This window comes from Myiozetetes cayanensis, unplaced genomic scaffold (genome assembly GCF_022539395.1).
Source record: "Myiozetetes cayanensis isolate MyiCay16 unplaced genomic scaffold, myiCay2020 scf15, whole genome shotgun sequence".
Classification (NCBI taxonomy): domain Eukaryota; kingdom Metazoa; phylum Chordata; class Aves; order Passeriformes; family Tyrannidae; genus Myiozetetes; species Myiozetetes cayanensis.
Window position 1 is genome coordinate 15,266,661 of NW_026087159.1, and position 13,492 is coordinate 15,280,152.

Consider the following 13,492-nt stretch of genomic DNA (forward strand, 5'->3'; position numbering starts at 1 on the left):
TGACAGGCGGTGCCCACACAGGTCCCCAGGTCCCCTCCCGCAGCGTCCGCGCCAGGGCCGCCCCCCCGCGCCGCTTTCGGCGGGCTCGCGTGTCCGTGTCCGCGGAGCCGCGCCGTGCTTGACGCGCCCGCCCGCCCCCGGCCGGCGGCGGCGCAGGCGCGGTGCCCGCATTCCATGATGGCGGCGCGGGCGGGTGGCGGGCGCTGAGGCGGCGGCGGCGGCGGAGCCCACGGAGCCGGCGGAGCCCACGGAGCCCACGGAGCCCACGGTCAGTGCGAGGGCACCGGCCCGGCCCTGCCTCCCCGCCGCGCCCCGGCCACGGAGAGCGGCGCTGCCCCGGCACTGCCGGAGCCGAGCCCGCGGTGCGGAGGGCGGGATGGGGGGGCGGCTGCGGGAGAAACGGGGAGCGGGAGGGGTTTTGGGGAGAGGAGGAGGGGAGCCCGGGGAATGGGGCAGATTTGGGGGCGGACGTGGCGCACGGGGCAGGTGGGGGCAGGATCCGAGGGGATCCGGTGTCCCGGGGCATGGGGTGGGATGGGGGTCTGGGGCGGGGTGGGGAGGATGGGGTGTAGGGGGAACGGTGGGATGCGGTGCCCGGGATGGGGTGCCCGGCGTGGGATGGGGTGGAATGGGATGTGAGCCGGGGATGGGATGGGGTGCCCAGGGTGGCATGGGGTGCCGGGAGTGGGATGGGGTGCCGGGAGTGGGATGGGGTGCCGGGACGGGGTGTCAGGCCGGACTCAGGGTGTGTGGGACAGGAGGGGGGTCTGTACGGGTGGATCTGTACGGGTGGGTCTGTACGGGGGGTCTGTACGGGTGGGTCTGTACGGGGGCTCTGTACGGGGTGTCTGTACGGGTGGGTCTGTACGGGTGGGTCTGTACGGGTGGGTCTGTACGGGGGTGCCCCGCGGGGCACAGACACTCCCCCCAAGACAGACCGGGGCGATTTGGGATGCGGGGTTTGGGGGAGCAGCTCCTAACGGGACACCCCTGTGCAGGGGGTCAGGGCTGGGCCGACACCCGGGGCCGGGGCCGGGGGGATCCCGGCTGAGCTCAGCCCAGCCTGCCCGGACGGGGTTAACGCCACCGAGCTCCGCTTTGCCCCCAGCCCCGTCCCGCTCCGCTCCACAGCGCACACATCCCCCGTGTCCCTCTGTCCCCGTGCTCTCCTTGTCCTGCCGTGTCTCGGGGAAGCAGCGGTTGCGATCTGAAGCCTTTCCCCCCCCACCAGCGGCTCCCCCTCGCCGCCCCCCGTTCTCCCTCTCGCAGCCGCTGCCTGCGAATGCCACGTAGCCTTGTAGTTGTTCCCCTTGGCTGCTCCCAGCTCAGTCCCAGACACCTCCCCCGGCTCCTCCTGGGGTCGGGGGCAGGGGAGGTCACTCCTGTCAGCCCCTGTTTGGGTGGTGACCATCTTCTGCCCTCCCCCTTCGCGCTTCCCCCCCTCCCACCCGCCCTGGGGCAGCAGCAGAGGGGACCCCACTGTGAGCACTCTCAGCCCGATCCTATTTACTGCCTCTCACAAAAGGCTGGGGACTCCAGCAGCGTGTGGTTCCCTTCCTGCAGGGCTTTGGGGAACAGTCCCCAGGGATTCGTTGCCCCCAGCCTCAGCTGCCCGTCTGCCGCCTCAAATTCGAGGTGTTTCATGTGATAATCTCCCCAAACACGGCAATAATGAGTTGCTGGCAGGTGTATTTGCTCCCTTCAGCAGCTCACTCAGCTGGTTTCTGAGTTTTGTTTCTGTTTAAAACTTGGTTGGGACGATGGAAATTTTCTGCAAAGCCGATTTTTATAATTGAGGTTTCAATTTCCATCCATTCTGCTGATATTTTATGTGTTTGCTGCCCTGTGGTAGTTAAAGTTTTGAGCACTGGCAGCCCTCCCTTGCTTTCCCCGCTGCCTGATTGGGAATATTGACACACAGATAAGTTCCTGTGCTGCCCGATCCACGTATGGCTGTGGCCTGTGATTCCTGATGTTTTCCCAATGTATTTATCTTTACAACACTCAGTTCAATGGGGAAATACTATCTCAGTCACAGATGGAAAGACTGAGGCACCGAAATATTTATGGCCCAAGGTCACACAGGAAGTATGTGGTGAGGCAGGGAATTGAATCTAGATTTCCTGAGCCTCAGATTAGCATTTGAACCAGGGAAGCATCATCCTCTCTGTATTTGAAGCCAATAAATTGACCTTGGAGTTAAGATCCAGCACAGAAGAAAGTACTTTGTGTCTGGTTCAGTATCCTTGTGAGTAAGAAGCAAAGCCCGAGTTGCTTCCCACACTCACATTCCTTCCCTGGGTTTATGTAATTTGTGAAAAAGGATAAGGTGGTAAAATGGGAAAGATGTTGACTTTCTCAGGGCTCAGTGTGTGATCATGCATGTTGAAAAGCAGCCAGCTATTACACTCTGCTCTTTTAGGGCCTTTTACCTTCCTGTGTTCCAGATCTCGGAAAGTTTTGGAGTGCCGGTGTTGTGTGGGGATCATTTGTTCTCATCTAGGATCAAATAAATCTAATTTTCTGTAGAGCTGAACCAGTTGGATCCCAGATCTCAGTCTGGGATCCTTCACACAGCAGCCAGTGGATAAACAGGGCTGGTACTGATGTCTTACACATCCCCTGGAACAAGCTCTTACAAGTTGTTCACTCTGCTGTAGCTCAGGATTGTTGCAGCAAGTTTTGGGAAAGCTTGGCCTTAACTGGAATCGAGCAGCACTTTGACAATGCAGTGGAATAATTTCAGCTCCTTGGGCTGTGGATGTGCACAGATACCCATTTCAGGCTGCTCTTATTGCTCTTCTCTGGGGACAGCTTATTTTTGTTGGTGATTAATTTTACTATAGCGGTTTTGAGGAATTGGGTGTTAGGACGGCTGAAAACAATAACTCCTCGTGTATTCACCTTTGGAGGGAAGAAAGATAACTTTGTCTACACAAATCCATTTCCTGCCACAAGCCTTGATCACAAAGTGCATCTTTCTTTGATGTTGTGCTGAAACCAAATTGGATATAAATGTTCTATAGAACTCTTTTAACACTCTTTTGTTTGGGGTTTTTTGGAGGGTGGCATTGGCATCGTGTTTGCCGTGGGGCTTTTCCCACCCACACCAACAGTCCTTCATCTTTTACAGTTATTTTGAGGAAAAGTTTAGTGAGTCCTTAAAATTTAATGTGGTAGTGAGTCCTTAAAATTTAATGTGGACTGTGGGGACAGGAAAAATTCCCCAATTCTGCTCCCTAGAGTGCTTGGTGAATTTCAGGCAAATTAAAATCCATCTCCTAAGCTTGGAAGAGTGAGACTGGTGGTTTTATTTGGTGACTTGCTATTTCCACAGCTTGGGAGACTTCTTGTCAAACTGTGAAGGAAAATACCCTCAAAGTCAGGAGCTGGTATGAAATATTGTTAGAATGCCTTCCCTAGTTACATATTTTTTAATTTCCTGTCACGATTTTGTTTAATCGGGGAAAAATTTTAAATTTATCTCTGAAAGCAGATGAGAAAATCTCAATATTAGTAATGCTGCAACAACCAAGAGGCTTGAGGATAAAAATTGCACTTCTCACTTCTAATTTTGGGCTGTCCCAAACCCATCAGGTCTGAACTCTCAGTACTTAAACCTGTGCTTGCTCTCAGGGCTTGTTGGATGTAGGAGCAGTGACCTGTTCGTTTTTTCACCTGTTTTTAGCACGTTGTCATGAAGCTTCCCAAGGTCAAGATGGTTAGTTTTCAGCTGTTATCTTTGCTGCAAGCCAGACCTTCACTGAAAAGTTTGGGATTCCTGAGTGAGGAGCACACACTGAACTCTTTATTGCATTCTTGAAGAGCTTATTGTAAAAGCAGCGATAATTTATTCTCTCAGTGGTGCTGACACAATCCTTGCTGTGTATTGACCAGCACAGACACACCACTGGCTCCCAGCCCTTCAGCCCTTTCAATCCTAATGTAAATCTCCCCTTGTTCCCAGTGTCTTGATTGATGTGGAAAATGCCTCCTTTTGCCCAAGATTCACTTCTGCAGCTTTGGGGCTGGTGTTTTATGTGATAAATTTTTGCCCATGTCTTACAAAAAGTCCTTCAGTAGGAACATGGGACTTCAGAAACATCTTCAAGTGACTTCAAGACAGTGTCACCTTTCTGGTGACAGTGGTGGTGGATTGGGGTGTGGGAACTTCTCCTGGCTGGGCTGCCAGGGATGGAGATTTCTTGAAGCATTCCAGTCAAACTGCAGAACACACCTGCCTGGGCCTTACCTTCAGAGACTCAGGAGGAATCTCCTCCTGGAAAGGGTGGTCAGGCCTTGGCAGGGGCTGCCCAGGGAGGTTTGGAGTGCCCAGCCCTGGAGGTGTCCAAGGCAGGCCTGGCCGTGGCACTCAGTGCTCTGGGCTGGGGACAAGGTGGGGATGGGGCACAGGGGGGATCCGTGGGCTGGGAGGGCTTTTCCAGCCTCAGTGATTCTGGGACTCTGTGAAAAACTGTCTTGGGAATTGACTGATATCTGCAAAGACCTCCTGGGTTTGGAGGGCCAGGACAGGGCTCAGTGTGCAAATGATTTAGGAACCAGAATTTGGTACTGGATTCAGTAGCTGGAGAAAGGTGATAATTTTTACATCATTAAATATAACATCTGGAATGGCTTCAGCCAGCTAGGGAGGCTTTAATTACCTTCCAGTGGAGCACCTTTAGTGGAGCAGTCTCTACAGTAAAGCTGTGCTGCCCCATAACAGCAAGCTGGGATTGTATTTCCAGATTGATGTACCGTTTATATCGTTTTATGCACCTCACCAGAGGATAGATGTGCATGACAGTTCACAGTCCTGGCTGAGCAGGGCAGTGTCCTGGGAGTGCTCTGGAGCCTGGGCAGTGTTCGTGCAGTGTCAGCTCTGGCCCTGGGGACCTGCTGGGTGAACCTGGGAATGCCAGGAAAGCTCTGCTGGCTTTTCCCTTCTTCCTTGAGCTGTGGGTGCTGTTCCTATGGAGTTGTAGCCATTGGCTGGCCCCTCCTGGCTCCTGCTCTTTTAGTGACTGCCCTGTTCTCTGCACCTGGCTTTTCTTCAGACCCTGAGGGGAGACCTCACTGCAGTTCCAGCTGCCTGGGCAGGGGCAGAGGAGGGGCAGGACTGAGCTCTGCTCTGGGGGGAGCAGGGACAGCCCCCAGGGAATGGCTGGAGCTGTGTCAGGGCAGGCTCAGGTTGGATCTCAGCGAAAGGTTCTTCCCCCAGAGGGTGGCTGGCACTGAACAGGCTCCCCAGGGCAGTGGGCACAGCCCCAAGGCTGCCAGAGCTCCAGGAGGGTTTGGCTGATCCTCTGGGGCACAGGGGGTGACTCCTGTGGATGGTCCTGAGCCGGCTGAGGGTTGGACTGGATGGTCCTTGTGGGTCTCTCCAACCCAGCACATCCTGTGCTTCTGTGACTTGCCAAGGCACTAAGATGAAGGTGACTGTTTTTTCTTGCCTGCAGAAAGAAGGCTGAGGGCAGCACACGTTGCTCACCTGGCAGCACTGGCGTGGGACACTCCCCAGCAGGAGGGATTCCAAGGCAGCAGAGCGTCAACGGTAATTAAACATCACTTACTGCTCTCTTCTGGAGCATTTTTTTCTCATTAAGCCTCTAAGTAACACTTTAGGTTGAAATAAATATATTTGACAGACTTCTGAACTCAGGACTCCTTTTTCTGGATGAAATTTCTGGATGAAATTTCTGGATGGCTTATTATCAAATGGAAAAATGAATTAGGGAAGGAAGAACTGATTGGGTTCCTGAGGTAAGAAGAGTTTCAGTGTTTTCACAGAAGCTCTGCTGGTTTTGTAAGGTGGCAGCCTTACATCTATTTACACATTTCTTACTCTTTCTCTCCCTCCCATCCCTCAGCTGGAAGTTTTGTCTTGGAGAGAGTTGCATAATTGGCTTTGGATAAAGCAAGTAAATTCTGGTATTAGCAAAATGTATTTCCTGCATGGAGAACAGCTGCATTCTGAGAGTGCCCTGCAAAGATACTTTGGGTTTAGTTGGAGATCATGGGATGGATCAGGTCATGGAACTGATCTGCTGGAAAAGCAGGAAGAAATCTGTCAGAAACTTGCCAGGGATTGAGAGCAAGAACTCTCCAACTTCTGATCAGCAGATGGATTTCTTACAAGATTTGGAGAAAACCCATGGTTATCATGCTGTATTCTCCTGGAGCTGAATGGGTATTTGGGAGGAAAACAATTTTATTGGGTCAAATACAGGTTTATAAATTTGGATGGAGTTTTTTAATCAGCTGTTTAATGCCCTTTATCAAATACTTTCAGCATTAATATCTCCTTAATGGGGCTGAGTTGCTTTCAGTTCTGCTGAGGGAGGTCTTAAAGTGTTCCAGAGCAGTGGAGTGATCAGTGCCACTTGTGTGTCACTTGGGGTTCTCCTCCAGCAGGTACTTGGAGGGATAAAGGCAGAGTTTAATGTCTGTGTGTGAGGGGGTTCAGTCTCCTGAAGGACTTGCAGGATGGTGCAGCTGGTTTTGAGCAGATTGGCTGTTCCCAGCAGAACCTTTAATCTGCTCACCCATGTGTGTATTTTTGTCCATTGCAATGTCAGGGGTGAGAATTATTTAGAATTACTCAGGTTTGGAAGGTGTTATGTAAGCAACAGTTTGTATTGTAAACTGTCATTTTGCTTTTTAATACCTAGAATTCTTAAAAGCATAAACTTTATCAAAACTTACATATAAACTGTCATCCTTATGTTCTTCAAAACTGATAATTTCCACCTAGGGTCTTATGTAAAATACGATTATATTCCTAAATTGACATCAGATTAACTGAGTTACTAATACATCTTTAAAGCTGATGCAGAAGGAAGTGGTTTCAGTGTGTTGTCATCCATCAGCTGAGCTGTGGCAGTGGTTCTGTTCCCAGACCTGGCCTGTCACACTCTGAGGGAAGTGCTCCTGCTCAGACCTCATGTGGGTGATCTCATCCTTGCATTTTCCCTTGCATTTTCCACGAACTACAAAAATGCACACAGTCCGTTGCCACGGGACTGCTCAGCTGTGCTAATTAAAGTGATTTATGGCTGTGTTTTAGCCCTTGGTTTAAGTATAACCTGTTTTAACCAGACTAATTTCACTGCTCAGCTAAAGTGTTACAGCCTGAGCCTCTTCTCATGTTGCACAAGGAAAACAGTCTCCAGTTGGTGTATCAAAATAATTCTTCCTTGCTCAGAGTTTGCATAATCTCTTCCAGGTTGAAGGAATCCTTTGCTTTCACTGGAGGTTTTTCTGGTTGTTTTTGAAGTCCTGGTTTGCAGGAGGGTTCTGGAAATGGAAAAGGCTTGTTTGTGTTGCTGTGCTGACAGGCTGCATCGGGCTCTTGCTGGAAGAAAGTGGTGGGAAATCAGCCTTTGCAGCAACCTGGAAGGAGAGTCCTGCTTGTGTCCGTGCTGGGAGGTGCTGATTCTCCTCGTGTTCTGTGGGATCAGCCACCAGCTGTCTGCCTGAGCAGTCCCATTCCTGGAAGTGGCCTTGCTGTGTTGGTTTGAGTGATCTGCGTGATGGGGCTCCCTGAGTCAGGCTGAAAGTAAATAAACCCTCGGAGATACGGAATGCAGGCGTTGGGAAAGGAGCTTTGGGATCACCTCTGGGCTGTGCCACAGCAGCTGTGTGTGTGTCTGCCAGCCCATAATGCTCTCCAGCCTCATTTAGGGGTTACCCAGCTCTGGCACTACAAAGGGCTGCGTTTGGGGGCTTTCCTGGCATGATCCCAGGAGGTCCCACCCGGGTCTGGAGACACAGAGGACAAAGCAGAGCAGCCAAGCTCAGGGGGCACTGAAATTCACCCCTTCCCACCTGCTCCTCACGTGAAGATTCTAAAGAAAGCTTTTCAAAATCCTTAACCTTTTATTCCTGCCACGAGCTGGGTGTTCCTGCTGCAGGGAGGGGCCTGGGATGAGCAAGGTGCCATGGAATGATGTGTTCCTGTTGGAATGGATGTGTCTGCACACACAGCAGACCGTTCCTTTGGGTTCTTGCCAGTCTTTGAAACAGAACTTTTTCCCTTTGGACTCCAAAAAGTTGGGAAATGAGCAGAACTTTTTTTATTTTCAGGGGAAAAAATGATCATAAAACAGGCTGAATTTTACATTCCACTTCAGATTTGTCCCCCAGGGAGGAGGGGTTGTACTCAGTTATCCAGATCCTTAACCTGGATTTCAGAGCCTTGGACACGGGCAGGTCCCTGTAGGAACTTGCAGTTCCCAGCTGGTAAAACCTTGGCACACTCTGAACCGCTTTGCTTCACCTGCTCAGCTCTGTGTTGCTTTGAGGTGTGAAATCCAGCTGCCTTTTTGCCCTGTAGAGTTTGGGGTTGTCTGACTTTGGTCAGAAGGTTTTTTGGATTACTTTTCAGTGGGCCACAGTGTATCTTATTCCCATAGTTAGCAAGTGAATTAGATAACCATTCGAATATAGAATTTCCTTAGTATGTTGTCAGTGTGTAAATAAACTGGTTTCCTTCAAGGCCTAAAAAACCAGAATAACGTGGTTTTAAATTCAGTTAAAATTCACTTTCACACTTGGAGAATCATATTTAAAATAAAGATGTTGTTATGTTGCATTTATTTAAAGCTTTTTCCATATCAGCTTGAAAAATTCTTGCTTTAGGACATTAAAATGAGCAGCTCAGCTGATGCCAGAACATGTAATTTTCCCAACAGGTGGAAAGAAGCAGTTTTACATTTATTTTATTTTTTTTAACAACATTGATACAGCTGGAAAACACCTTAATCCCATTATTTTTTTTAAAGTTGAAATAAGAATGAAACACTTGAAGGGCTCCTTTCTTTGGGGTGCTCAGTTCTCTCCTAGAAGCAGGATTAGGATGTTTCAGGAGCTCCTGGGTTTGGGTTGATGGCACTGGTCAATTAGGAAGCAGCACACAAGTGCTTAGGATTCGACTCTGCTTTTCTGGCAGTGAGGGAAAAGACACAAAATTAGAACTAAAGCAATGAAGGAAAATATTTATCCCAAAGTTATGTCGTGTTTGCATTATAGAAACCGTTACTGCAAGTTTTGCAGGCCTCTTAAAAGAATAATCTGAGGACAGACATGGCCCTCACATGAGCATGTTGTTAAAGCAGAGCTCAACTCAAAGCTGGGGTGCTCTGGGCAGTGACAGGTTCTTTGTTCCCAGCTCACAGAGCTCCTTCCAGCGCAGTTTCTCTTGGGAAGAACAGCAGGAAGTTGAGCAGTCCCTGGAAAAGTGTGTGACCCTGGAGGGTGGGCACTGACCACCCTGACTGGTCATTGGCCTCTGTGGCCCCTGCAATCCTCAGGGCTGCACTTGCAGGCTGGAAAACAATCCTGGAGTGCAGTGGGTGGTGCTTGGGGAGTTTCTGGGTGGGGGTGGAGAGGAGCAATTGTTTTATTGCTTTCCTGGCACGGTCACAGCAGGAACCTGATCCAGGTGGATAAGGAGGATGGAAGGGGATACTGTCCCTGAGGTCAGAGCTCCACGTGTCTCCATGGGGTTTATCTGCTGTTTCTTGGTGCCTTCAGGGATTTTGGTGTCTGATATGAGGGTTTCCATCCCAATCTTACTCCTCCTCCAGGGAGAGTTTTAGGACTGACAGTACCCTGCGAGATGAGAGTTAATGCTCAATTAAAACCCTTCTGTGATTCGGGAGTTGCTGGAAGCAAACACTTGGAGCAGAGTGTGGAAACCTGGTCCTGTGTGTGTGTGTGGAGCTGGGGTGGAATTTTACTGAGTTTTTAATGTTTTCCTGGGGTCCCAGAGCTCACCTGGGTCGGTCCTCCCTGGATCAGAAGGACTTTGGGCCCTCAGCTCTCAGTATTCCAAATCTTTGAGCACAATCGTTGGGTCAGTCCTGAACATTTCCAGGATCACACCAAGTCGTGTTGCCCTTCTGGCTGGAAGCCAAACTTCACACAAGATGCTGCTGACAAACCCACCGGGGTGGCATTATAAATTACTGCCAGCATTCGAATCCAAACACGTGTTTGGTGGGGAACAGATGACTTATGGAGTGGTGGTGGTCCCTCCAGAGCTCAGGTCTCACTGAGCTTCTGTTAAAGCTCTCGGTGCCTTCGCCTCGCTCAGAGCACACCAGTGCACCCCACAGGTCTCACGTGTGGTCCTGGGGCACAGGGGGACTATTTTAGGCTTGGGATGATACCTTAAAAGTGATGTTTATTTGAAAAGCGTGGGTGGCAGAGGGCAGCCTGTGTGTTTTTGTTTTTTCCTCAAGATTTTTCTCACCTCGGAGCTGTGTGGGGCATAAATTTCAAATCTGGTTTTTTAGGAGTCATAAATGATGTTGGATCTTTTGGACAAGGTTATTCCTTAGCCCGAGGTTGGGGATGGCTTTTGTTTGGGTCTGTGGTTGTTCTTGGAACAACCTTTGGAGATGACTGATGGAAAATTGAACTGACAGGGTGGAATGTGTGTAAAATACTCAGAAGCTTCAGTTTGCAGGAGATTTGGATTTTAAGGCATGGCAATAATTCATAATTTTCTTTATCAGAGAACATGAGTTTTCCCCCGACTTAAAGAGAATATATTGACTATATTTTTCTATATTAGATAATATTTATAATCCTAATTAGTAGTTCTGTCAGTATAAAAAGGTATCATTAAAGCTTTAGGGTTTGACACAATGCTGCCTTTAGTAAATAGCAATATTGTGGTAGTTTGCTTCCTGCAATAAATGAAAACCCAGGACCAGGCTGGCAGGTTGCATAGGGCACTGAACCTGGAAATCAGGAAGTTTCTGCTGAATTCCCAGCTCTCCATCCTGGACACATTGTTCTTTCTAACTCAGGCATGCTGGATTTCAATAAAAATTAAACCCTGCATTTCAGTAATAAGTTCCTTGGAACAGGAGCTTTTTCATCTTACATCCAGCACTGACTAAAATGAAAGTTATGGTAATTTGGGATAGCTTCTGTCTGGGATTATAAACTAATTTTTTGCTGTCTATGGACACTGTTCACTTTCTGTGTTGGACAGTGGAATGAAGCTGATCCATTGCTGTCTGCAGTGTTCTCCCCATTTAGACTGTGGGATATATTAAATTACTGGTAAAATATTTTAACAAGAGCCAACAGGATTTTCAAAACTTGCTAAATCCGTAACACTGCGACACAGCGGATAACTCACCTTCTGTTGGTGATGAAAGGATGCAATTCCAATGAGAAAGCTGTTTCTTCAGTTCATTAAATGGATCTTATTTTTTGATAGAACACAATCTCTGTGTGTTTACATGCCCTGCAAATTCAGTGTAAGGGGCTAAGGAGAAACACGGCTGGAAGTGGTTGCTGTGGTGTTGTTTACTGGTGACTGCTCCAAAATCTCTGGATGAACCAGGAATGATGTGTTTGTACAGGACAGTTATTCTGGCCATGGCTTTTTTTTTTCCCCAGTGTATTACTGTTGTGATGTTGGAGTTTGTGTCATTTGGGTGGAAGTGCCAGAGTCGAACGTGGTGCCTCATCCCGAGCTGCGGGGTTGGAGATGGAAACAGGAGGGTCGGTAATTCTGGGCAGTAATGCTCAACTCCTTCTTGCAAGGAGTGCACTGAGCATTTATAGAGTCATTATTAAAGTTGGGAAGGACCTCTAAGGTCATCAGCTCCCACCATTTCTTTGTTGGTAACTGGAATTCCATGTCCTGGAGTGGCTCGTTACTTCACTTTCGGAAGTGCTACAGACAGTTTGAGGTTTGAATTCCCAAATGCCTGGTGAACCCCTGATGTTGGGCAGCCCTTGGCAGGCTGCCCCGGTGTCCCTGAGCCCTGGCTGGGCTGTGGCTGTGCCGTGCAGGAGCTCAGGGCTGTTCTGGCCGTGGGTGCTGCAATCAGCCAGCCCTACGTGGCTCCTGGGGCTGGCCAGGCTCCAGCGGCGCTGCCGGGGAGGAACCCGCCTGGAGACAGGCAAGGCCAACCCTGCAGCCTTGCAGGGGCTCTGCAGCCTTGCAGGGGCTCTGCAGCCTTGCAGGGGCTCTGCATTTTCCCCCTGGCAGGAAGTGAGGTCAGGCCCAGCTCTGTGTACGGGAATTGTTTGCTGGGAGGCCAGTCCCACAGCTTTGCTGGGTTTCTTAGAAGCCTTTGTGGCTGAGGCAGCGTGTGGAAAATGTGGCCTTGCTGTGAATATGCTTGACATGAGTGACCATATTACACCAGCCCAGTGTGCAGTCACTCCAGAACACGTCCCAGGGTCTGTTTGTGCAACAGGAATTGCTTTTATTTAGTTTAAAACATTTTTTTAAATGTGAAATAAATGACTGTATTTTAGCTTTTTTTTGGGGGGGGGTGTGTGTTGAACAACTAATCTGTGAAAACAAAATTTATTTAACTTAGGAATGTGATCTCCACTATCACTTGTTCCAGCTCAGCTAAACCTACTTCAGGTTTGTTTCAGAGGTGATTAATCCCAATTATTTTAATTTTTATGGCTTTCATGCTTTGTGGGCTGAATTCATCCCTCAGCTCAAACCAGGTTTGGGAGTGACCTTTAGCTGGTGTGTAATAGAAACCACCACAAAAAAATGAATCAGGTCAGAAATGCCCTTGCAAAATGTAACCTTTCCTAAAACTCAATCTGTTTAATTCCATACTGAGTCAGAAATCTCCAGGACAGGGTGACAAAGCTGGAGAGACACCTCTAGAAATTCTGTTATTGATTCATATTTAGTGATTCACTAAGTTACAGTAAATTCCTATAAATTACAAAATTTGCCTAGACTTTAACACTTCCAGATGGGATTATTCTTGGTTTTTTTAGACTAAAATTTAGTGTATTAGCTCATCTTTAATGTCAGTGCAGCCTGTCAGTTCTAAGTTTCCTTATTTTTTTTTCCCCCTGACCACTCCGACAGTAACCACTGAGGATTAACCTCAAATACCCAAGAACAGAGCGTGGCAAAAGCAGTTTGAGCCCCTGTTCCTGAGATGTGATGGAATAAAGAGGCTCTAGGGACCCGAGTAGCTCTTTGATACAGTTCTCCTGGTGGGTGGGTTGGTCATTTTGGGCCATGAACAACCCTCCAGCTGGGTTTGCCTCTCCAGGCTGACTTGGCCTGGGGTAAAACTGAGGGTCTAGAGGAAGCCTGGAATCACTGCCAGAGTTTTAGGGCTGTGGGATTTGGTGGGACTTGGGGGTGTTGGTGGGTGAGAGGCTGGACATGCCCTGGCACCCAGAACCCCCGTGCCCTGGGCTGATCCCACAGGGATCGTGGGCAGCAGGGCAGGGGGGGATTCTGCCCCTCTGCCCCCTCAGGGGAGACCCCCCTGCAGAGCTGCCCCAGCCCTGGGAACAGCAGCACAGGATGTGGAGATGATGGAGAGAGTCCAGAGGAGGCCCCGGAGCTGCTCCCAGGGCTGGAGCCCCTCTGCTCTGGAGCCAGGCTGGGACAGCTGGGGGGGCTCACCTGGAGAAGAGAAGGATCCAGGGAGACCTGAGAGCCCCTTGCAGGGCCTAAAGGGGCTCCAGGAGAGCT

At 49.5% G+C, this 13,492-nt stretch overlaps 1 protein-coding gene across 1 annotated transcript in view; it reads left to right on the forward strand.

Moving 5' to 3' along the window:
- The first annotated feature begins 203 nt into the window (after positions 1 to 203).
- The window catches only part of LOC126637555 (fibronectin type-III domain-containing protein 3a-like), a 39,702-nt gene continuing 26,413 nt past the window's right edge, over positions 204 to 13,492 (forward strand). Inside the window, 2 exon segments of the mRNA XM_050310904.1 lie at positions 204 to 268; positions 5,460 to 5,554. The gene's annotated coding sequence lies outside the window, so the exon portion shown is untranslated.